Source organism: Apium graveolens, chromosome 6, assembly GCF_009905375.1.
Source record: "Apium graveolens cultivar Ventura chromosome 6, ASM990537v1, whole genome shotgun sequence".
In the NCBI taxonomy this organism is placed as follows: Eukaryota; Viridiplantae; Streptophyta; class Magnoliopsida; order Apiales; family Apiaceae; genus Apium; species Apium graveolens.
The window spans coordinates 143,289,551-143,314,302 of record NC_133652.1 but is presented as its reverse complement, the minus strand read 5'-3'; the positions used below and the strand labels follow the sequence as shown (position 1 = coordinate 143,314,302).

Sequence of the window (24,752 nt, the reverse complement as noted above, 5' to 3'; positions counted from 1 at the left end):
ATTTAAGGGTTTAGAACTTGCCATGCTAGCATAGGTTCATGTGTTTGTTATGCATGATTCATAGGTAATTTTAACCATCTTACTTTCCCTATGTAATCACGATAGATAACTTGCGCATTAAACCTTTATGTTGTCAAATTCTATAGACATATAGGGTCTCAACATAATTGGTGTCTATTCAACTTCTATCTCTTTTGTGGATGTCTGGTAGTAGGGCATTCGTACAACGAAAGTTGGCATTTACTAGTTTCGTGTAATCTAATTAGTTGTCATCACCATCACATGCTAAGGTTAAGAACAATGACTTTGAATGAAGTAGTAATGAAGTTAGAATCCCATGTTTGTCTCATATAGTTAATTTAATCACTTTTAATTTTTTAGTTAATTGCATGTTAGTTTAATCTTAGTTATAAATATCTCAACTTGTTATTGTCTTAGCATTAAGCGATAGCCATACCATTGTTGCATAGGTGCATAATCCTAAGTTAACGAAAAAGAGTCTCTATGGGAACAAATCTAATTTATATCTTAAACTACTTGCGAACGCGTATACTTGCGTGTAATTTAAGCACGTGTTTTCACCCTAACAAGTTTTTGGCGCCGCTGCCGGGGATATCAGTGTTAATTTTTAGTTTATGTGTTTGTCATCATTGGTCGTTAAAGTTTAGTGACTCGGACATTATTACTTACTAAATTCCTTATCGTGTTTCAGGTACTCTAGCGAGCGTGTATGCATACGCGTTCTCAGTCTCGTAAGAGAACACTGGATCAAGCTGAGGAAGAAGTTGTAGTCGAGGAGAAAGTTAAAGAAGAGATCTTAGTTAAGAAAGAAGAAGAGGTTCTTATTTTAATGGGAGAACCAGAAGCAAATCCAAAGGCTTTGATGGACTAATCTCAACCAAAGATCAAGGATATTCAGTCTAGCATTGTTCGACCAGCCATCTCGGCTAATAACTTTGAGATCAAGTCGAGCACGATTTAGATAATACAGAACTCAGTTCAGTTTGGGGGTTCTCCGACAGAAGACCCGGACCTGCATATCAGAGATTTCATCGAGATCCGCGACACTTTCAAGTTCAATGGAGTTTCTGAAGATGCTATTAAGTTGAGGCTTTTCCCATTCTCTCTGTGGGATAAAGCTAAGTGCTGGTTACATTCTCTACCACCAGGGTCTATCACCAAATGGTGGGATCTGGCTCAAAAGTTCTTAACTAAATTCTTTCCTATGGCGAAGACTGCTGCAATCAGAAATGCACTTACTCAATTTGCTCAGCAATCTGGAGAATCTTTATGTGAGTCTTGGGATCATTATAAGGAGATGCTTAGAAAGTGTCCTCACCATAGGATGCTTGATTGGATGATCATTAATTATTTCTATAATGGTTTGGGTGCTACTTCTAGACCCATGCTTAATGCAGCATCAGGAGGAGCCTTGTGGGCCAAAAGTTACGATGAAGCTTATGAATTGATTGAACTGATGGCTGCAAATGAATACCAAAATCCTACTCAGAGACTATCTCAAGGCAAGGTAGCAGGAATTCTGGAGTTAGATACAACTACTGCTATAGCTGCTCAACTTAAGGCCTTGACAATGGAGGTGGATTCTTTGGCTAATTCTGGAGTTAATCAGATCACTAGTGTCTGTGAGCTTTGTGCTGGTGCCCATGAGATGGAGCAGTGTGTTATTTCTAGTGAATTAGCTCAGTGCGTGAGCAACTTTCAGAGGTCGCAGCAACCTGTACCAGCCACCTATCATCCTAACAACCGCATTCATCCCAACTTTTGCTGAAACAATACTCAGAATGCGGTTCAACAGCCTTATTAGCAGTATCCAGCAAAGCAGTACAACCCCCCTGGTTTTCAGCAACCACAATATGTACCAATGAAACAACTCCAGCTGCAACAGTCTAATGAAAAATCTGAATTGGAGGAGTTGAGGCTCATGTGTAAGGGTTGCACAAAGGTTAAAAACCGGATCGGACCGGACCGGACCAAAGATCGGATTTTTTCAGAATTACGGACTGAGGACCAGACCGGCTCTATCCGGTCTTGGGACCGGACCGGACCGGAAAAACCCGGATTGGACCGGGACCGGACCGGTTTGGACCGCTTTCATTAATATTTATATAAAAAAATTATTTATTTAATTTAATTTTAATTTTTCTTTCAAATTTATAAATATTAAAAATTTTGTTGCTTGGTACGTCAATAAAAATTTAAAAGTAAATACATATTTTAATATTTTAAAAGTAAATATAAAATTTTAAATGTATGAATACCAATATTTTATTATATGAAGTATGAAATTTAGTAATTTAAAGTATAGTATCGATCTATTTTATTATATGAATTTATTATTTATTAATATGAATCAATAAATATGATATGGGTGAATGTTTAATATTTATATATGAACTTATAAGACATCAATTAAACGTAAAATAATTATATATATGAATTCAGGTCCATTCAGATCTGGACCGGATATTTTCAGGTCTTGGACCAGACTAGACCGAAGACCGGATTTTTTCAATATAAGGACCAGGGACCGGACCGGGTATGTTCGGTCCGGTCCGGGTCTTGGACCGGTAGACCCGGTCCAATCCGGGTTACAGGTCCAGACCGGAATTCTGTCCAACCCTATGTGCAAGAGCCAAGCGGTTTACATCAAGACCTTGGAAAATCAAATTGGGAAAATTGTCAATGCCTTGCTAAATCATCAACCTGGTACACTCCCTAGTGATACTGAAGTATTAGGAACGAGGGAAGCTAAGGAGTAGGTAAAGGCGATTACATTGAGGTCTGGGAAGGTTGCAAATCCCGAACACTCTCAAGTTTCAGATGAAGAAGTTGTTGCTGAAGAAGAAGTGCAGAAGGAAGCTGAAGTGGAACCAAGGAAGACTACTATTGAACACACTCTTGAGGGTAATACAGGGGAAAAACAGATCTATCCTCCACCTCCCTTTCCTAAGAGGCTGCAGAAGAAAAAGCTGGATAAGCAGTTTGAGAAGTTTCTGGAGGTGTTCAAGAAACTTCATATCAACATACCTTTCGCTGAAGCTCTTGAACATATTCCTAGTTATGCGAAGTTTATGAAAGGTGTACTTTCTCGGAAAGTGAAGCTTGATGACTTAGAGACAGTTGCTCTCACAGAGGAATGTAGTGTTGTGGTGCAACAGAAGTTGCCTCCGAAGCTTAAGGATCCTGAAAGCTTCACTATTCCTTGCACCATTGGAAAAGTGTCATTTGGCAAATGCTTATATGACTTGGGATCTAGCATCAATCTGATGCCTTTATCAATCTTCAAGAAGTTGGACTTACCTGATCCAAAGCCTACTTATATGACCTTGCAGTTGGACGATCATTCTATTACATATCCACGAGGCATTGTGGAGGATGTCTTGGTCAAGGTGTATAAACTCATCTTTCGTGCTGATTTTTTAATTCTTGATTTCGAGGAGGATAAGAAGATTCCCATAATCTTGGAAAGACCCTTCTTGGCTACAGGACGAACCTTGATAGATGTGCAGAAGAGTGAGCTCACCATATGAGTTCTGGATCAGGATGTAACTTTTAATGTGTTCAATGACATGAAATTCCCTATAGAAAATGAGGAGTGCTTAAAGGTGGAGTTGGTCGATTCTGTGCTTACTTCAGAACTTGATCAATTGCTAAGGTCCGATGCCTTTGAAAAGACCATGTTGGGGAATTCTGATAGTCAAGATGATGAAGGTGATGAGCAGTTGCAATATTTGAATACTTCTCCCTAAAAGCGGAAGATGGATATGCCTTTTGAATCTCTTGGAATGGAGGAGCTGAACAAATCTCCAAAGTGCCTCAAGCCATCTATTGAGGAAGCTCCTACACTTGAGCTTAAACCATTGCCTGAACACTTAAGGTGTGGTTTTTTAGGTGATGCATCTACTTTTCCTGTTATTATTGCAACTGACCTTTCAGGTAGTGATGAGGAAAAACTCATAAGAATTCCGAGAGAGTTCAAATCGACAATTGGATGGACGATAGCAGATATTAAGGGAATCAACCCTTCCTTTGCATGCATAAAATTCTGCTAGAGGAAGGTAGCAAGCCTACTATTGAGCAAAAAAGAAGGCTCAATCCAATCATGAAAGAAGTTATGAAGAAGGAAATTCTCAAATGGCTGGATGTAGGGATCATCTATCCCATTTCTGACAGTTCTTGGGTGAGTCCAGTTCAGTATGTACCAAAGAAAAGAGGTATCACCGTTGTTGCTAATGAGAAAAATGAGCTCATTCCTACTTGAACAGTCACAGGGTGGAGAGTTTGCATATATTACAGGAAGCTGAACAAGTCCAGGAGAAAGGATCACTTCCCTCTGCCTTTTATTGATCAGATGCTTGACAGGTTGGCTGAGCATGAGTACTATTATCTTCTGGATGGCTATTCAGGCTATAATCAGATTTGCATTGCTCCGGAAGACCAGGAAAAGACTACTTTCACTTGTCCATTTGGTAATTTCGCCTTCAGAAGAGTTTCTTTTGGTTTATGTGGAGCACCTACCACATTTCAGAGATGCATGATGGCTATTTCTCTGACACGACCGATCAGAACATGGAGGTGTTCATGGACGATTTCTCTGTGTTTGGAGATTCATTTGATGAGTGTTTGCAGAATCTTGGCGAAGTTCTTAAAAGGTGTGTTGAGACTGTTAGGAAATGAATAACACACAGAGGGGGGGATGTGTTTTACTATTTTTCTGCTTTTCTTAAGCTTTTTATTGTTGAACAAAGTAAATTAAATCTTGTAGTGAAATGTATTATTACAGAAATTAAACATGCAATAAAAAAGAACACAGATCTTTTCAAAACTCACTTAATTTTATATTAAAATTAAGAATATTTTGCTATAAAATTTCTAGGCTCTTTGTTAAAGAGCTTAGCTTCTATCTTGAGAGAGTTACAAGATTTTCTATCTAAATTGTTACAACTGACTGAAGGACCAGTGTTAACTTTATAATTTAGTTAACTGCTGGTTTACACAATGTACAATAAGACATACTATTAACTTTAGTAAACTGTCACTTGTCATTTCCATTTTAAGAAAAGTGTATCTTCCATTTCTGGCTTAGCATATCTTAGCATCCTGTGTTTACTTTGATCTTCCTTTGTCAGTTAATCTTCACCATTGATCTTGCACATCCTTCAAGCTGCTTTTTGTAGACTTGTCAATCCAGCTGTTTGGATTGTTTGTTGATTGTAAATCTTGGATATTGAACTGGTCTGCAATTTTGTACTTTGAGATTTTACCTCGAGATCTCCATTTGGTCTATAGAGAACTTGACATCTCGATAAGTATATTGGCTTATCGAGATCTCTAATACTCCATAGTTAATTTGACTTATCGATAACTCAGAGTTCTCTAGTCAAATTTGACTTATCGATAACTTAGAGTTCTCTAGTGAATTTTGGCTTATCGATATCTCTGAGTTCTCTAATGGAATTTGACATATCGATAACTCAGAGTTCTCTAATGAATGTTGACTTGTCGATAAATTTGGGTTCTCTAGTGAAGAAATGACTTGTCGATATCTCCAATCTCCATGTCTTCAATTTGGCTTGTTGATATCTCTTTGTGAGTTTTTATAAGCTTTTCTGACTTTTCGATAAGTCACTTGGAGTTCTTGAGTGACTTCTCTATAACACTAAATCTGTGACTTGTAGAGATCTTTGACTTAGAATATTTTTATCAAAATAGATTTATTCAACTCCAAACTTCTTCAAAATTCTTCCGAGGCATAACCTTCTTGATCTTCTTCCAGATAGAATCCTTAGGCTTGATACTGTTTAAACAAAAAGACTCCAGTCTGCTCCTTTAACATTTTTACAGACTTTAAATATTACAAGTAGAAATGCAAACTAAGATTACAATACAACTAACTTAGGGTTGTCAATTTGACTTAGTCTTGTTAAAGTACATGCATGTCTTACACAACAATCTCCCCCAATTTGTGAGAAGATTGCTTAACACAAATTCATGCCTGTTAACAAGACTAACCCCATGTTAAAAAAATGGAAAATGAAATCAATACATAAAGCTTGATAGAATTACAATTTTTATACATTAGGGGATTTAAAAAGTTTAATGGTAACAAGTATCAGGTAAAGACAATTTTTGTATCTGCTTCTTCCCTAAGAACATCTTTCAAGTGATCAAGAATTTCCAGTTCTTCTATGATAGGTGTTCCACTTAGGGCTTCCACAAGTTTTTGTCTTGCTACCTTTGGATAACCACTGTCTAGTAAATCAATCCTATATTTTGAGAATCCACCAGCTTTGATGTTTAGAAATTTCCCATCCTTAGAGATTTTACTCATTCCTTTGGTCTTGAGCTCTTCTGATATTTTTATGTACGTCTCTATTTCTTCATCATACTTCCTCCTTCTTTCTTCAGACTCAGCCTCATTTCTTTTTATTGTTTCCTCCCTTGTAATCAACCATTAATCTAGAACTGATCTCCATGCCCTTGTAGCAGTATCCTTGTCCTTTAACAAACTTATAATTCTCTTAATTTCTGTGGGAGAAAGAAAATCCATTAAATCACAGCCAAGGAAGGTGAAGGACCCATCTTCATAATAAATTTTAACTTCCCTTAGAGATACAACCCAGACTCTAACTATTTCTTCAACTAGGTGTTGGAAATAATCTTCATCTGAGATGCACCAATTTAGAGGTAGAAAGTCATTTTGCTTAAAGCAGTTCCAGATGGCCCTTTCAGTAACTTCAACCTCTGTAGTAGATTTGGCCTTTTTAGTTTTTCTTCTAACAGTCTTGGAGTGAATTTTATGTGATGGTTTGACAGAAGGTAGGACTGAGATTTTCTTTAGATATGTCTGGCTTGAGGTGATTGGAATTTTTAGGAAAGAGTTGGCAATTTGTTTGTAGAGAAATTTTGGCTTTGGAGTTTGAGGAGGTTTGATGTTTGAGATAACTGATTTTGAAGGTTGAGCTGAGGTTTGAGATAGTTGTGTTTGGATTTTTAGGGTTTTGTGTGTTTCTGAGTTATCATGAGTCTTTTTGGTTCTCCTCTCACTTCCTCTTTTCTTCTCATCATTCTTCTTCTCTTCCTGCTTTTTGTCCTTGCTACTAGTTGCCTTGGAGGATTGACTTGGATTTGAGCTAGAAGGTTTTTGATCATCTTTCTACTTATCATCATCCTCATCTTTCCTTAGATTATACTTAGTAGTTGGAAACATGTTGTCATAGTCTACAAGGTATTTTTCCAAGATCTTTATCATCTCCACATCCTCATGCTTCTTGCTCTTCTTGATCTTTAAATTAGATTGTAAAGTCCTGAGCAGTCTTAAGTTTGATCTGACACAATGTTAGGGAATATATAGATGCTTTTCATGCTTGGTTGAAGGGCAGACATAAACAATTTCCTTGTCTAGAGATAGATAGGCTTCTGGAAAAGCTGCTATCTGTGCCTTTTTAAGTTCATGTAGAAGTTGAGTGTCTTCAGGAATTACTTGGTGTACTTTGTCAATCTTAAAATCCAATTCATGTGCTCTCAATGTTTGAAGATTTCCCAAAGTAACCTGAAGCCACCTGTCCACCCCACCATCATTTATATTCATCACAATTCTTTTCTCTAGGAAGTTGTCAATCTTTACCACCACTGCTCTTACAAAATTGATGTTCTTGCCTAAAGCTTTCTTGCAATTCATATAATTTTGTTAAAGAGACACTCTTAGTTCTGCAAGAAGGTCATTGAATTCCTGGTCTTGATTAGGTCCTTCTGCAGCCCTTAGTAGTCTTTCTTTTCCAACATCAACTTGAGTATTTGAGCTTTATCCCACTTGAACAGGCTTTTGAGATTTTGTCTTAGCATCCCTGGATTGTGCAATACTAGCCTCAATCTCCCCCTTAGTCTTGGAAACAGGCATGAGCAGGGGAGTTGGAAGTTCTGGCCTAATTTGTTCAGGTAAGGCAGGCAGTGAAATATTGAGCTTTCCCATGATGGCTCCCAAAGCAACAGAATTCTGCATTTGAAGATGCTTATGAGAGTCCACCAGGGTCTGGATGTCAGTTTGTTGACTTTTGACTAGAGAAGTCAAAGCTTGAACTTGTGAGTGAGAGAAGCATTTGAGTCTTGCAGTGTTGAGACTTGAGTTTGAAGAGATTGGATTTGCAAATTTGTGGAAGTGGAGCCAGGCTGATAAGAACTAGTAGATGTGCCAAATGTTTCTTCTACAACCTGTTTGATGCCTTCCATAAGCAAAGCTGAAGGCTTATATCTGCTCTGGTGAAGTTGGTCCAGCTTGACCTTAGTGTCATTTGAATGAGTGATTTGCTGCTGGACAACTGTATGAAGAGAGATGAATGATTGTTTGAGATTGTTGACATTTTCTCAACAAAGTTCTTGAATTTAGAAGTGATATTTACTTGAGATGGTATAATCTCATCCATATTCTCATTTACCAACTTCCTGATTTTATCTTCATGACCAGTTAGCTTGACTTCAAGAGCTTTACCAAAAAGATGAAATGCTTTGAGCTAAGCTTTGTACACTTCTGTAATTGCATCATATACATCTTGTGGAGTCAAGGCCTTTGTATTGCTTCCCAAAATAGTGATGTATTCTTCCCTAAATCTGGCCAATACTTGATCCAAATCCAACACAAAGTCCTGAGAGAGCCATGCATCCACATTTCCATCTTGTTCTGCATCATTGACAATTTTCTCTTTTTGTTTCTCAACTTCTTCATTGTATGTAAGCATGATAGCTTGATAATCTTGATTGCTCATATTTGAAGTCAGTAGATGCTGTGAAATATTTGCCAATCTAGAAATATGCTAAACTAGTAGATCATCTACAGATGTGGGTTGAGAGCCAGATTCTTGTAGTCAGTGAGAGAGAATGTGTGGTTGTTGAAGTTGTGAAGTGGAGGGTACAGAAACACCTGTGACTGAAGTCACAGTTTGACTCACAGATTGCTCTGTGATTTTGATATTGTGTTGTTCTCCACTTGTAGTAGGAACCTCCAATTGAATTGGAGGGGATTTGACTGGGTTACTTTCATGTACACCAGCCTGAAACCCTTGTGTATCTTGTACCACACTGTCACCTGAATGTGCTATACTTGCCTCCCCATAGCAGGATCATTGGCAATTGTACTCCTAGCATCAACTGCCAAAGCAATTTCTGCTAGGGTTTTGAGGGGAGTTGTTCCTACATGAGGAACCTCCAATTAAATTAGAGAGGATTTAGATAGATCCCCCTCAGGAGTACTACCCTCAAACCTTACAGTCTATGAAAACTGATTTGCACATGAAGGTGCATTTGTGACATCCATAGGGTCTTCAGTAAAAACTGATGAATCCCCCATGGTTTTGATGGTGTCATCAAGGTCTACCCCAGCTAGTAGCCTCTCACCATCTAAATGAGGTGTCTGGGTGGTGAGCAAGGTTTCTTGAACCAAGTCACTTGAGTTAGCTTGCACTTGAGAAATGAATTCAAGTGCTATTGGTAGGGAAGAAATTTGAGATATGGGAGATTTTTTCTCAGATGTGAGTGTTGGCATCTCCCCCTGAACGGATGAGGGAGCTTCAAAAGATGTGCCGCCACTGTGTTTGCCATCCTTATTTCCTCTACCATACACTTGAATTGCTTCATGTGCAGGCTGTGCAAACTCTTTATATGGTGCATTGGGGTGAATGCTCTTTTCAATAGATATATCCTGTTGAGAGGATGCATCTAGAGTCTGTTTAGTCCCCATTGTTACAACTACATCCTGTTGGAAGGATACATAAGTGGCTTGAGTGGTCAGATCAAATTTCTTACTTCTTTTGGATCTCTTGACCAAAGGTGACTCAGCTTCTGCTTGATCCTCACCACTCTCAGTTATAACTGCTAAAGTTATCCCCCTTCTCTTCTTTTTACTCACCCCATCCTTTTGTGAAGATGAGGTGGTTGGTTTCCTAGCTTCTACAAGTTTTGAAGGAATGGTTTCAGCTTGGGAAGATCCCTGTTGGTGTTCCTGTGTTTGTACTTCCACAGGTTCAGGGATCATAACGGTGCTAGATTGTACATTTGATCTCATGTCAGGCATTGAATATGGGTAAGTCCTAAACCTCTCCAATATAAATGGAGTGATTTTTAGACTTACATTTACCTTATTCTTTGTAGTAAGTGAACCAAATATTATTTTGGACACTTGCTTACAATTGCCTATTTTTGTGCTATCTATACCATTCAATAAATGTATGTCTGCTAATTTATGATTTAAAGTGGACATAATAAATCTTGGAAAGAAAATTTCCTTACCTCTAGCTGACAGAGGCATTGTTAGCCTGGTTGCAAGTTCTTCCAGGATCAATAGACCAACATTCAAGTGTTTGTTGTGGGCAATTGAGTACACCAACTTTTGCACCACACTTGAAATGTTGTCATACCCTGTTTTCCTGCATGTGAAGGCCCTCACCACAGAATCAAAGATAAAGGACCACTCCTTCCTTAGATTTGTTCTGTTCAAGCTTGTCAGGTTGATTCTTCCACCAAAGTTGATGAAGTCCATGAACTCTGTCAATTCATCAGGAGTTGGTACCTCCACCAGATTTTCAGTTGGCAGCCCCAAAGCTCTATTCATGTCTTGTTCATTGAACTCTATTAACTGGCCTCCAATTGTGCATGTCACCACCATAGAGAGAGAGTTGTCATTCATATCAGTCATCACTACTGCTGTAGTCCAGAATTCATGCAGAACATCTAGATACAGAACATGATTTGCAGTCAGAGCACCTGCAAGATAAATTCAGCCAAAAGTTTCACAAACCTCTTGAAACTGTCAGGATCTTGGTTAGCATCAGTAAAAGCGAGGTAGTTTGTTCCTTTCTCTGGAATAGAGGCTCTTGCAACATTTAGTGCCATTATTGATTGATGAGAATGAGTGGGTAAGAATTTTTTTTGGGAAAGAAGTGAAAACGAGAGAGAAATCATTTTTTTTTGCTTGAAGGGCTAGGTCACTTGAGATCTCGAAAGTTGTAAGTATGTATATGTATCGAGATGTCTGGGTATTTATTGTAAAAGGAAATGACTTATCGAGAACTTAAAAATAGACGTTTGGAATTAGTCTATCGAGAATTCATTTTAAGAAATGAAAAACATATCGAGAAGTCATTATAAATTACTCTTATAGAGAACTAAAAATTGACTCATCGGGATGTCAAATAAATAACCAGTTTATCCAAAAATGGACTGAATTAATTCTAACTTTTATTTGAATAAATTCAAAATAAGAATAAATTTGCCAAAAGTATTCTACCAAAATAATTTATTAAGTTAAATTATTTCAGTTTTGAGTTATTGAGAAGTCTAAAAATTATACTTGTAGAGAACTCTGTGAATTAACACTACTAGAGAACTCTAGAAATACTTATCGATAAGTCATAATAAAGCTTATCGAGAAGTCACTCGAGAAGTCGGTAAATTGACTTATTAAGAACTCACTCGAGAAGTCTTAAAATGACTTGTCGATAAGTCAGTTGACTTATCGAGAAAGTTCTCTATATACTTTTGAACAACTTAATTCTACCTTGTGTTAATTTTACATATTAAAGATGTAAATTAACAACTGAGCAGTTTACTTAGAATTTGAAAAATTCCAAGCTAAATTTTTTTGTTTTTGAAAAATAAATATTCAGAGATTTATGAAATATTTAGAATTCATATTTCAGTTAATTTTCAATTAAGTCAAATTAATTTTGATTTACTAGAAATTAATCTAATGCAAAACATTAGCTGAGTTCTTGCCTTAGGATGTAGAATTAAGCATTCCAATTTCAGCTAATTGTGAAATTTCACCTACAAGTCTAGTGAAAGTTACTTCATCCAAAAGTTTAGTGAAAATGTCAGCTAATTATTTTTCTGTTAGAACAAAAAATGAGCTTAATGGTACCATTTGTAGCATGTTCTCTAATAAAATGGTACCTTACATCAATGTGCATTGTTCTAGAATGATTAACTGGATTAACCACTATAGATATAGCACTAGTATTGTTACACATGATAGGGATTTTGTGTAACACTAGGCCATAATCTATTAGCTGATTTCTAATCCAAAGCACTTGAGCACAACAACTTCTTGCATCTATGTATTCAGCCTCTGCTGTAGAAGTTGATACAAATTGTTGTTTCTTGCTATACCAGGATACAAGTCTTTGTCCAAGAAATTGACAGCTTCCACTAGTACTCTTTCTGTCAACCCTGCATCCAGCAAAATCTGCATATGTGTAGCCAACAGCTTCAAAACCAGTTCCCTTAGGATACCATAATCCCAATTTTGGAGTCCCCTTCAAATATCTGAAAATCCTCTTCACATCCATCAAATGTGATTCTTTTGGATTGGCTTGAAATCTTGCACATAGACATGTGCAAACATGATGTCTGGTCTACTTGCAGTTAAGTAAAGCAGTGATCCAATCATTCCTCTATAGCTTGAAATATCTACACTCTTGCCTTTTCAATCTTCATCCAACTTTGTTGCTGTAGACATAGGTGTAGAAGTAGGTGAACAATCAACCATACCAAACTTTTTCAATAAGTCCTTGACATACTTAGTTTGGATGATGAAGATCCCATCACTTCTTTGACTGTCTTGTAGTCCAAGAAAGTAATTTAATTCCCCCATCATACTCATTTCATATTCACTCTTCATAAGCTTAGAAAATCTTTGGCAAAGCTTTTCATTTGTAGAACCAAAGATGATATCATCCACATAGATCTGAACTAGGATCATATCTTCTCCATGTTTCTTGTAGAAGAGAGTCTTATCTATGGTACCTCTAGTAAAACCATGCTTCAGTAGGAATTCTGACAATGTATAGTACCAATGTAATAACCCCAATTTTTGGAATTTTTGAAACACGGATGAATAGAAACTTTTGCTGATTAAGGAAAATTATCAGACCACACTATATAGGAGTACTGTTATGGAAATTCTAAGATCGTATTAGTATTCCATAAAGTAAATAAGTGTATGTAAAGATCGTCAGAATCCAAATTCGAACACTTTGATTTTTCCCGAAAATCCACCGGATACCGAAAGAATTGAGTATAAGGTAACATGATTAAAAGGATTTAAATTCAAGGATTATAGGAGAGGATCATAAAAGGAATATAAAATATTGAGAAAGGTTTAGGGGAGCCCAAGTAATAAGATCCCGGGTATGATCCCTCAAACGATAAACGAGAACGAAAGTTAAGCGAACCGTATAACAGATAAACGGTCATTAGCCAAGAAATTAGGGGTTAATTAAAGAGGTTAGTGGATGATGATTGTTGGATTTTTAACGTAGCGGGGGTATGGCAAAACACTTTTACACATACAAAATCCAAATAAAAGCATACAGATCATGAATAAAAATTCGAGGAATCGAATTTAACCTTTTAAAATAATTCGGAGACAATGATCAGAGATCCTTAGCAGTTGCTCCTCAAGTGTGAAGCACTCCACCGGTATGCACCAAGAAAACGATGTTAAGGAGGAGGAAGGAGGTGGAGAGAATTGGGTTTTCCAAACTTTTTGGGTTTTGTGTGGGTTAGAATAAAATTAGGGTCTATAATAGTGTATTTATAGGCAAAATTTTCAGCTGAAATTTTCCCATAAATATTATTATTATTATCCCATTTATTATTCTTATTAATAATTAAAACACCTTTTAATCATTAATCCTTTTTCTAAACACTTTAGAAATAATTCTCTCTCTTGATTTAATTTCCAAAAATTAAATCCTTTAATTAATAATATTAAGAACTTTTCTTAATTAATTTATAATCAATTAAATCTCATTTAATCAATTATTAAATTTGCCAATTAATTATTTATTTCATAAATAAATAATTATTAGTCATTAATAATTAATTCCTCCACCATTAAATCATTCTCTTTTTATGGTGTGACCCTGTAGGTTCAATATTAAGCCGGTAGTAGAAAAAAATCATAATAAAACTATTTTATTATTATTTATATAAATTCTCTAATTTATTAAATATGATTAATTAATTAATCACATTTATTCTACATCGTGAGGGATACTTCTCAGCATATTGCGACTATTCGGATAATATGAATTCACTGCTTAGAATACCAAGAACCTATTCAGTGAATAGTTACCGTACAATAAACTCCTTCTACCCTACAATGTCCCGATTAAATACAAGGCATGGATCTCGTGTCAAGCCTATCTAATTCAATCACTTGCTTACCATTTACTATGCGTAGTTCTATGCAAATTAAAAACTTCTTTCTAATTTCATTCACTTTGGCCAGAGATTCCTGAACTAGCATAAGTGGATCAGCCTTGAACATTCGCTTCCTTCACTGGAAGGGGTAGATCCTTTATTGATCATACACTATCTTCGTGTACAAATTCCTATACCCAGAAGAGCCCTAATAATTGTCCCTGGAGACTAAGAACTAAACCAAAGCATAGTTCAGTGTACACAAGATGACTATGATGACCTCAAGTCTAAGGATACTTGTACAACTATCACTATGTGAACAACTGCTGACACGTGAGTGAACTCCATCAGTTGTTCAGCTGTGCGAGTCATGTTCAGTGAACTTATTCCATAATAAGCACCTACATACTAGCTATAGTGTCACCACACAAATGTCTATGAGAACAGACATCCTTCATAATGAAGCAAGCATAGTATGTACCGATCTTTGCGGATTATTAATTACCAGTTAGTAATCCTATGACCAGGAACTATTTAAGTTTAGAGTTATCATCTTTTTAGGTCTCACTATTATGATCTCATCATAATCCATAAAAAGCTTTACTCTAAACTATGGTATATCTTATTTAAACACTTAAACAGATAAAGCCCGTAATAAAAACAAAACAAGTCTTTATTAATATCAATGAAATCAAAACAGATTACATAAAAGTTATTCCTAAATCCTAATACATGATTGGACTTAGGACATATTCCTTTCAATCTCCCACTTGTACTAAAGCCAATCACTCTGGTATCTAATACCCATCTTGTCTTTATGACGATCAAAGTGACTTTCATAAAGTAGCTTTGTGAGTGGGTCTGCTATATTGTTATGTGTGTCAACTCTAATTCAATACAATACAAGAAATGTTACCGCGCTCCCACTAACCTTTTTGTAGACGCATGGTTCATCTACGTTTTTGATAAAATCAAACTCTTTGATTGTCTCATCAAAACGAATGTTCCATCTTTCGAGAAGCTTGCTTTAAACCACATATGGTTTGCAGCAGCTTACACACTAGGTTTTCATTTCCCTTGGAAAGAAAACGATCTGGCCATCTGCCAGATTTCATAGTCGTAGTAAGCAGCATTCGCAAGCAAAATCCGGACTGATTTTAACAGGGCTACAGGTAAAAAGTTTCATCAATGTCAATCCATTGCCTTTGTTTGAATCCTTTTGCCATAAGCCTGGCCTTATAGGTCTCCACCTGGCCATCTGCTATAATCTATCTTTTGTATACCGTATACATAGATTCCATTCTGGATTTCATGGCACTATGCCATTTCTCTGAGTCAACACTACTCATAGCCTCATTATAGGTTACAGGGTCGTCATCATCAATGATCGACAACTCATTGTCATTGTCAATGACAAGGCCATATTACCTCTCAGGTTGGCGAGACACTCTCCCTAATCTATGAATGGGCTGTTCCACAAAAGGTTGTTCAGTCAGAACAGGTGTTTCCACTCGATCTGTAGTAGTTTGTGCTTCTTGAACTTCATCAAGTTCAATTTTGCTCCCACTGTTTCCTTCAAGGATAAACTCCTTTTCCAAGAAGGTAGCATGTCTGGAGACAAACACCCGATGATCGGTGTAAAAGTAATACCCTAAAGTCTCTTTAGGATATCCCACAAAACTACATTTTACGGATCGATATTCCAGCTTATTTGGGTCAACTTACTTGACATAAGCTGGACATCCCCAAATCTTAACGTGTTTAAGACTCGGTTTCCTTTCTTTCCATATCTCATACGGAGCTTGAGGAACAGATTTGGAAAGCACCTTATTCAGTAAATATGCTGAGGTTTCCAATGCATAACCCTATAGGAATACTGGAAGATTTGCATAGCTCATCATGGACCGAACTATGTCTAACAAAGTTCGATTTCTCCTTTCAGATACCAATCTGGAGGAGTCCACTGGAAGACTATACCATTTAGTTTGAGATAATCTAGAAACACTCCATTAAAGTATTCACCACCTCGATCTGATCGAAGAGTTATAATACTATGTTTGGTTGTTTCTCCACTTCATACTTATATTCTTTGAACTTTTCAAAGGCCTCAGACTTGTGTTTCATCAAACACATATCCGAATCCAGATCTATTATCTATGAACATAATGAAGTATGAAAATCCACCCATGGCTTGCGTAGACATTGGTCCACACACAACTGTGTGTACCATTCCTAGCAAATCTGCAGCCCTCTCTCCATGTCTACTAAATGGAGACTGCAGTGCCACTATAAAGTGAGATTTTCATCATCCCTTTTCTTTTATTAGTTTGTTCAATCTGAAGTAAATTATGTCACACTTATACAGACCATTATTTAAAGTACCACGTCCATAAAGAATATTATCTCTAAGAATAGAACATTCATTATTCTCAATAATAAATGAAAATCCAGCCAAGTCTAACATGGGAATAATATTCCTCACAATCGAGGGAACAAAATAAAAATTATTTCAAACAATAGTCTTGCCCGTAGGCATATGTAAATGAAATGATTCTACATCTTCAGCAGCAACTCTTGCTCCATTTCCCATCAGTAGAATCACCTCCACTTCCTCAAGAGTCCTACTTCTCCTTGGTCCCTGCAACAAATTGCAGATTTGAGAACCATAGGCGGTATCTAATACCCAAGTAGAAATTTGATTAGTGACATATTCACTTCTATCATGAACATACCTGAATCAGAAGCGGTAGTCTCACTACCCTTCTTCTTCTTCAATTCTGCAAGGTAAACCTTGCAGTTACTCTTCTAGTGCCCCACCTTGTTACAGTGAAAGCAAACAACTTTGCTCTTGGGGTCTTCAGCTTTTGGTGGAACCGGCATTTTCTCACCTACTTTCTTCTTCTTGGAAGGGTTCCTCTTCCTTTTCTTAGGATTGGAACCTTCACCAATTAGAAGAACAGAACTCTTCTGAGGGGGAAAATTCGATTCCGCAGTCTTCAACATGTTGTGGAGTTCAGGCAGGCTGACATCCAACTTATTCATGTGAAAGTTCACAACAAACTGCGAGAACGAACTCGGAATCGATTGCAAGACCAAGTCTTGGCTCAACTCCCCATCCATGGCAAAACCAAGTTATCCAAGACGTTCAATCAAATTGATCATCTTAAGTACATGGTCATTCACAGATGATCCCTCAGACATCCTACAACCGAACAGCTCCTTCGATATCTCATATCGAGCTGTCCTCCCCGCCACATCATACAACTCTTGTAGATGCATTAGGATAGTGTGAGCATCCATATGCTCATGTTGCTTCTGTAGCTCAATGTTCATGGAAGCTAGCACGATGCATTGAGCAACATTTGCATCATCTATCCACTTACGATACACAACATGTTCATCATTATGTGCATCACTAGCAGGTTCAGTAGGCTTAGGTGAGTCAATCACGTATTCCAGCTTCTCAATCCTGAGAACAATTCTCAAGTTTCGAAGCCAGTCAGCATAATTAGGACCAGTCAATTTGTGAGCATCTAGTATGCTCCTGAGTGATAGTGCTGAAGACATAACGTACAAAGTAAATCTGTAAATGATAAACACATAACAACACTTAGCAAATATTCGATTTTATTTTAAAACACTATATGAATCGGGTCTTTATTCATAAGTGGCTCCCACTAGTTTTCCTAATTTATTCAACCCCCTACGTGAAAAATTAAGCATTCATAATGCTAGTGGGAATAGAGATCCTACATTCCATTACACGACCCCCGCTGTAGCACGAACCGCCATGTAATGTTCAATAGACATACAACTCTTGTCAATTACATCTCATCTTATTCCCTAATCAAACTTTAGCCTCTTGAATAATTGAGTCTCGGCTGTAGCACGATAAACTCAATATTCTAAGTCAAGTCTAACCCAACATTCCGTACAGTTGAATCAGTCCCCAAAGGCCCACGGCTGTAGCACGTACCGATCTTTAGATTCTTATTCAATGTACACATCTCTATGTAATAGACACGTATTTCTTATTTCGAAATCAAAGCCCTCGGCTGTAGCACGAACCGACAATGATTCAAAAATAAGAACTACTTTTCTATCATGTTGGAAGGCTATGACCGACACAAGCCCGTTGTGTCATTGGCCAATTACTACTTGATATTATTTAATTTTAGAGGGATTATATTACGTTACAATCATAATCATATTATAAAGAAATTCTTCCTTTCAAATTAAATATTTCAAATCAATAATCAATAATCAGATGATTCCCAGATCGGGTGGAGCATTGTCAAGAGGCGTCACTTAATAACCCTTTCTTACAGATATAAATCTGTTGTTGACAGAATCATCCTTTCTTTCATATCGAAAAGTCATATTCAATTATGTGTTTCATAAACACAAGAATCTCATGATTGTATTCATAATATTGTTATTAAGGTTATGAAACAATTTCACTATACTAGGTTGTCTAACAAACGCCTTATGTTCATTTAAGTTCACCTATATCTATCATCGCATGATAAACTAAGCATATATCACATATATCAACATGAATAAACATCAAGGTAGGCATGTTACATCATCTAGCATATAGGTCTAAGCATTATACATCTCTATGTAACACATGAAGCATTTAAAAGCAACTAAAACAGTTAAAAATAGCTTTAAAACACTTCATGGAAATATAAACAGTTCAAAAATTTTATATAAACTAAAATTGATCACTCCATTAGATCCGTCTCGAAAAAACGAATCCAACGATATATTGCACGCCTAAAACGGAGTTACGAAACTCCCAGAAAATCAATTTTAAAATCAATAGAAGGGCTGTAACGCATTACAGGAACGCGTTACAGGACCTGTAACGCATTCCGGTGATGCGTTACACCCCTTTTCAGCCATTAAAGGGTGTAACGCATTCCGTGAATGCGCCACAGGTGTGTAACGCATTCCCGGAATGCGTTACACCCCTATTTTTTTTTCTTTTTTTTTGTTTTTCTGCAGCAGCCGACAACTTTCTTTCTCGGAAACCGCGCCTGACAGTGCCTGACAGCCGTCTTTCTCTGTCTTCCGTGCTTTTCCACAGGTAATACAGAATAGCAGATATATACTTTACATACTTATAAACAATTTATATATATATATGATTTATTTAATTACGAATTTTAATTACAATAACTTCAAAAATTCATAATAAAAAATCTATACAACATAAAATTATGAAAAAAATACCCAGACGATCTACAACACTTGTAGAACCCAAATCAACATTCAAAATTATTATGAGAAACGATTTCTAATCAGACAAAATTAATCCATGATATAACTTGTAAAAATCATAATTAATTCATACAAGCACATAAAATTCTGAAATTTTTACCACAGATCTATATGCATACAACCTATGCTCTGATACCAATGTTGGATTTTTAACGCAGCGGGGGCATGGCAAAACACTTTTACACATACAAAATCCAAATAAAAGCATACAGATCATGAATAAAAATTCGAGGGATCGAATATAACCTTTTAAAATAATTCGGAGATAACGATCAGAGATCCTTAGCAGTTGCTCCTCAAGTGTGAAGCACTCCACCGGTATCCACCAAGAAAACGATGTTAAGGAGGAGGAAGGAGGTGTAGAGAATTGGGTTTTCCAAACTTTTTGGGTTTTGTGTGGGTTAGAATAAAATTAGGGTCTATAATAGTGTATTTATAGGCAAAATTTTCAGCTGAAATTTTTCCATAAATATTATTATTATTATCCCATTTATTATTCTTATTAATAATTAAAACACCTTTTAATCATTAATCCTTTTTCTAAATACTTTAGAAATAATTCTCTCTCTTGATTTAATTTCCAAAAATTAAATCCTTTAATTAATAATATTAAGAACTTTTCTTAATTAATTTATAATCAATTAAATCTCATTTAATCAATTATTAAATTTGCCAATTAATTATTTATTTCATAAATAAATAATTATTAGCCATTATTAATTAATTCCTCCACCATTAAATCATTCTCTTTTTATGGTGTGACCCTGTAGGTTCAATATTAAGCCGGTAGTAGAAATAAATAATAATAAAACTATTTTATCATTATTTATATAAATTCTCTAATTTATTAAATATGATTAATTAATTAATCACATTTATTCTACATCGTGAGGGATACTTCTCAGCATATCGCGACTATCCGGATAATATGAATTCACTGCTTAGAATACCAAGAACCTATTCAGTGAATAGTTACCGTACAATAAACTCCTTCTACCCTACAATGTCCCGATTAAATACAAGGCATGGATCTCGTGTCAAGCCTATCTAATTCAATCACTTGCTTACCATTTACTATGCGTAGTTCTATGTAAATTAGAAACTTGTTTCTAATTTCATTCACTCTGGCCAGAGATTCCTGAACTAGCATAAGTGGATCAGCCTTGAACATTCGCTTCCTTCACTGGAAGGGGTAGATCCTTTATTGATCATACACTATCTTCGTGTACAAATTCCTATACCCAGAAGAGCCCTAATAATTGTCCCTGGAGACTAAGAACTAAACCAAAGCATAGTTCAGTGTACACAAGATGACTATGATGACCTCAAGTCTAAGGATACTTGTACAACTATCACTATGTGAACAACTGCTGACACGTGAGTGAACTCCATCAGTTGTTCAGCTGTGCGAGTCATGTTCAGTGAACTTATTCCATAATAAGCACCTACATACTAGCTATAGTGTCACCACACAAATGTCTATGAGAACAGACATCCTTCATAATGAAGCAAGCATAGTATGTACCGATCTTTACGGATTATTAATTACCAGTTAGTAATCCTATGACCAGGAACTATTTAAGTTTAGAGTTATCATCTTTTTAGGTCTCACTATTATGATCTCATCATAATCCATAAAAAGCTTTACTCTAAACTATGGTATATCTTATTTAAACACTTAAACAGATAAAGCCCGTAATAAAAACAAAACAAGTCTTTATTAATATCAATGAAATCAAAACAGATTACATAAAAGTTATTCCTAAATCCTAATACATGATTGGACTTAGGACATATTCCTTTCAATGATGTCATCACACTACAAGGAGAAGACATGTGGCAATTGGATGACATAAGAATGATGACCTAAGCATGACAAAAGGAAGTGTGTTGTTGGTTGATCCTTGGCCATGCAAAATCATCACACAAATACCTAGGCAACCAAGCAAGAAGCATTTCTTCTCCATATTTTCATCTTTGCTCTCGGCTTTCAAGGAAAAAACAAGGAAGAAATATCCAAAGTCCAAGCTCCATTCAAGCATAAATTCCATGGTTTGTTTTTATGGATTCTACATTTCATAACTTAGCTTCGGTATGATTTTAAGCTCTTGATTCAAATGGATTCATAGCTAATTAATTCACCAAAGATTAGGGTGAATAGTGTTTTCAAATTATAACTTTGTGTTTCTTGATTTCATTTGCAAGATCAAGGTTATATAAGGATAGATCAAGGTTTTTTGAGGCTCCCAAGTAACTTTCCACCCTCCAAGAAAGGTATAAATCTTCACACCCTTTAGTAATAAGTTTGAATGTTGAAGTTTTGAGATGGTTTGGATGGATGAGTAGTAATTTGAATGATAAGCATGATTTGAGCTTAATTGTTAAGTAGTTTAGTTGAATTTGGAGATGTTATAATATTTGATTGGATTGAGATCCTTGAGCTTATTTTGACTTAAATCAGTAGCCTATAAATGGATCTGAAGTTGTTATTGATTGGTAGTTGGTTTGATGTGAATTAGTATAGTAAAAATTTGGGAATCGCTAAAGTATAGCCGTTGTAATGTCCGATTTACCTTAGACTGCTTTTGTTCTTAACATCAGGACCCGTTAACTCACTGTTAGATTCTGACCATTGCCATGTTTAGATAGTTCATGTTACGAGCTTTGTTTTGATATGTGGTTCGCTTGACTCCGATGTACGGTTTAGGAGAAACGACCGTTTTAAGTAATGACATTTCGTGAACAAACCATTACCCCTCGCCTTACTTTGAAACCTTGGTTAAGGCCCTTAAATGACTAATTGGAGTTTGAAACAATTATGTAAAGTGGATTAGGCAGTTGTTAGAGTACTCGCGAAAGAATCGCCTTAAAATTCTTAAGGGTTAATTTATTAAAAATGGTGGAGCCAAGGGTACTCGAATGACTTATGTGATTCATTAAGCGTAGAAGTGACCATAAGCAAACGTTAGGGTTCAATTGGTTAAAGTCTAGTTTCTTAAGCGACCGTAGTTTAATTCCGACTTATGTTGTTGTTCATAGGTTATCGGACCCATTCTAGGCTTAAGTCTAACCGGGAACACTCAGGCAAGTTTTCTACGCGTTATACTGTTGTTGTGATGTATATATGTATATGCATTATCTTGTGATAAGTGCATGATTGTTATTGGCAAATCTTGCGATATATTAGAGCATTCTGAGATGGTATATATGCATGTCTTTTTCGTAATCTTGATATCTAATTGTTGATTCGATTGCGTATAAGTTGCATAATACCTATGCTAGAGATAAGCAGTAGTTGCGTATACCCTTAGTATAGGGGACCCAAAGGTGAACATATTGCTAAATCGGGAGTCGATATTCCCGAGTATAATATATATATATATATATTTATATATATATATATATATATTTATATATATATAAATATAGTTTTCAAAACTATTAATCGAATAAGGTTTATTCGATAACTTTATTTTATTTAATAAATATTATTTTGAATATTCATTCGAGGACTTATGACTCCGTTTATTTTAGTTAATGAATTTTATTTTGAATATTCATTCGAGGACTTATGAATCCGCTTATTCATTAAGTAATATTCTTTATTTTCTTAAAGAATAATGTTCGATAATCAAACTTATTTTCGATTATTCAAATAAAGATCGTACTTTCGTATAAGTATATCTTGGGTTAATTAATATTCATTTCAAGTATGAGTTTTAAAACTTCTACTTCAATTATTTTTATAAAGATTATTCTTTATGGGAATATTATTTAAATAATAATATTCAGATATTTTCTAATATATCGGGACTGATTTATTTCATTAAATAAGCATTACTCCAAACATTCTTAAAAATGTTTTCGAGTCTTCAAAATGATTTTAAAAGTTAGAGCGGATCCCAAAACTCGTTTTCAAATTTAAGATCTTCCTTTCGAAGGGGATTTAAATACTCTCTTAAAAATTGAGGGATCCGGCTCTGTGGTGTATTTTATATTCGCAACGAGGTTGCTGTTTTGATAAATAAATTGATTACTTACCCAACGTTCGGGAAGTAAGTCCATCTAATTGAGTCGGCATAAACGACAGGCCGGGGTACGGTCTATCAAAGTGTAAGTGGCTGGGTGGCAGCCCATCAACGCGTAAGAGGCCGGGTGGCGGTCCAGCACAAGGTCCTAATGAGTCCAGGGTGACGACCGGTGGGGGATTCATCCATCTACTAGTAGAAAAGGTTACTTATTGGTATCTCTGCCTGATCAACAAGATATCAGGTTTATGCCAAGGTTTTCTCCTTTCCAAATTCATTGGGTATTACAACTCTGTTTATAATTTTCATAACAGAGGTTTTCAAGAAGTGTATGAAATGTATATATATATAGGTGTATATATATCGGGACTTAATGAAGTATCTCATAACTTTATTATTTATAATGATATTTCAAGGATTGAATCTATTCAGATCTTATCTTGTAGTCTCATCTATGTGATGAACTTTTGAAACGGATTATACCTTGAATGGTGGTAGTTCAAGTAGTATTCGGAAAAGATATAAGTATATTGGAGTATCTCGTAACCTCACCTTTTCAACTTATATCTGGTTAATGATTATCTTATACATGACAAAGATGTTCAGAAAAACGTTGAGACAAGGTTAGATATATGAGATCACCTTGCAACGATATTTTTATACAGTTATAAACTGGAACTCTGCGTATATTATGCGTGGCAGAGGATTTCAAAGATTTTGAAAAGTGTATATACATATATACTAAATATTTTGTGACTTGGTCGCATTAAGAGGTCAAACTTGGTCCAATTCTTCTTGACCAAGACTTTCCTGAGTGCTATGAGAATGCTCATATATTGTTAATCTTTATACATATTATTTTGGTGGGCTTGTTGCTCACCCTTGCTTTCTTCTTTCATCACACAACAACAGATAGAAAAGATGAACAGGATCAAGCTCCCAATTCGTGAGCGGCTAGGAAACGTTCTGCAGTTTCCTGTAGGCATTGATGCCGTTGTAGTTGATGTAGGAACTACCAATAGGCCAGGCTTTCAACTCTTGATGTACCAGACTTATGTATATTTATGAATTGTAATAATGGCAAAGAAAAGGTAAATTATTCAGAAACCCTTTTTAAGTTGAAATGGTTTATAATTGTGGAATAAAATGACTTGTGTTATTTTGGTATTCATCTCCGAGACTATAACTTGTGGTGTGTGTGTATATTGTGGGGTCAAAGTA

General features: G+C 35.9%; 1 non-coding gene across 1 annotated transcript; it reads right to left on the bottom strand.

Annotated features, from left to right (window-relative positions):
• Positions 1–1,242: 1,242 nt before the first annotated feature.
• On the bottom strand, positions 1,243–1,347 carry LOC141669287 (small nucleolar RNA R71). Its single transcript, XR_012553574.1, has one exon. It is a non-coding gene; the product is annotated as a small nucleolar RNA R71 (small nucleolar RNA).
• Between the last annotated feature and the right edge of the window lie 23,405 nt (positions 1,348–24,752).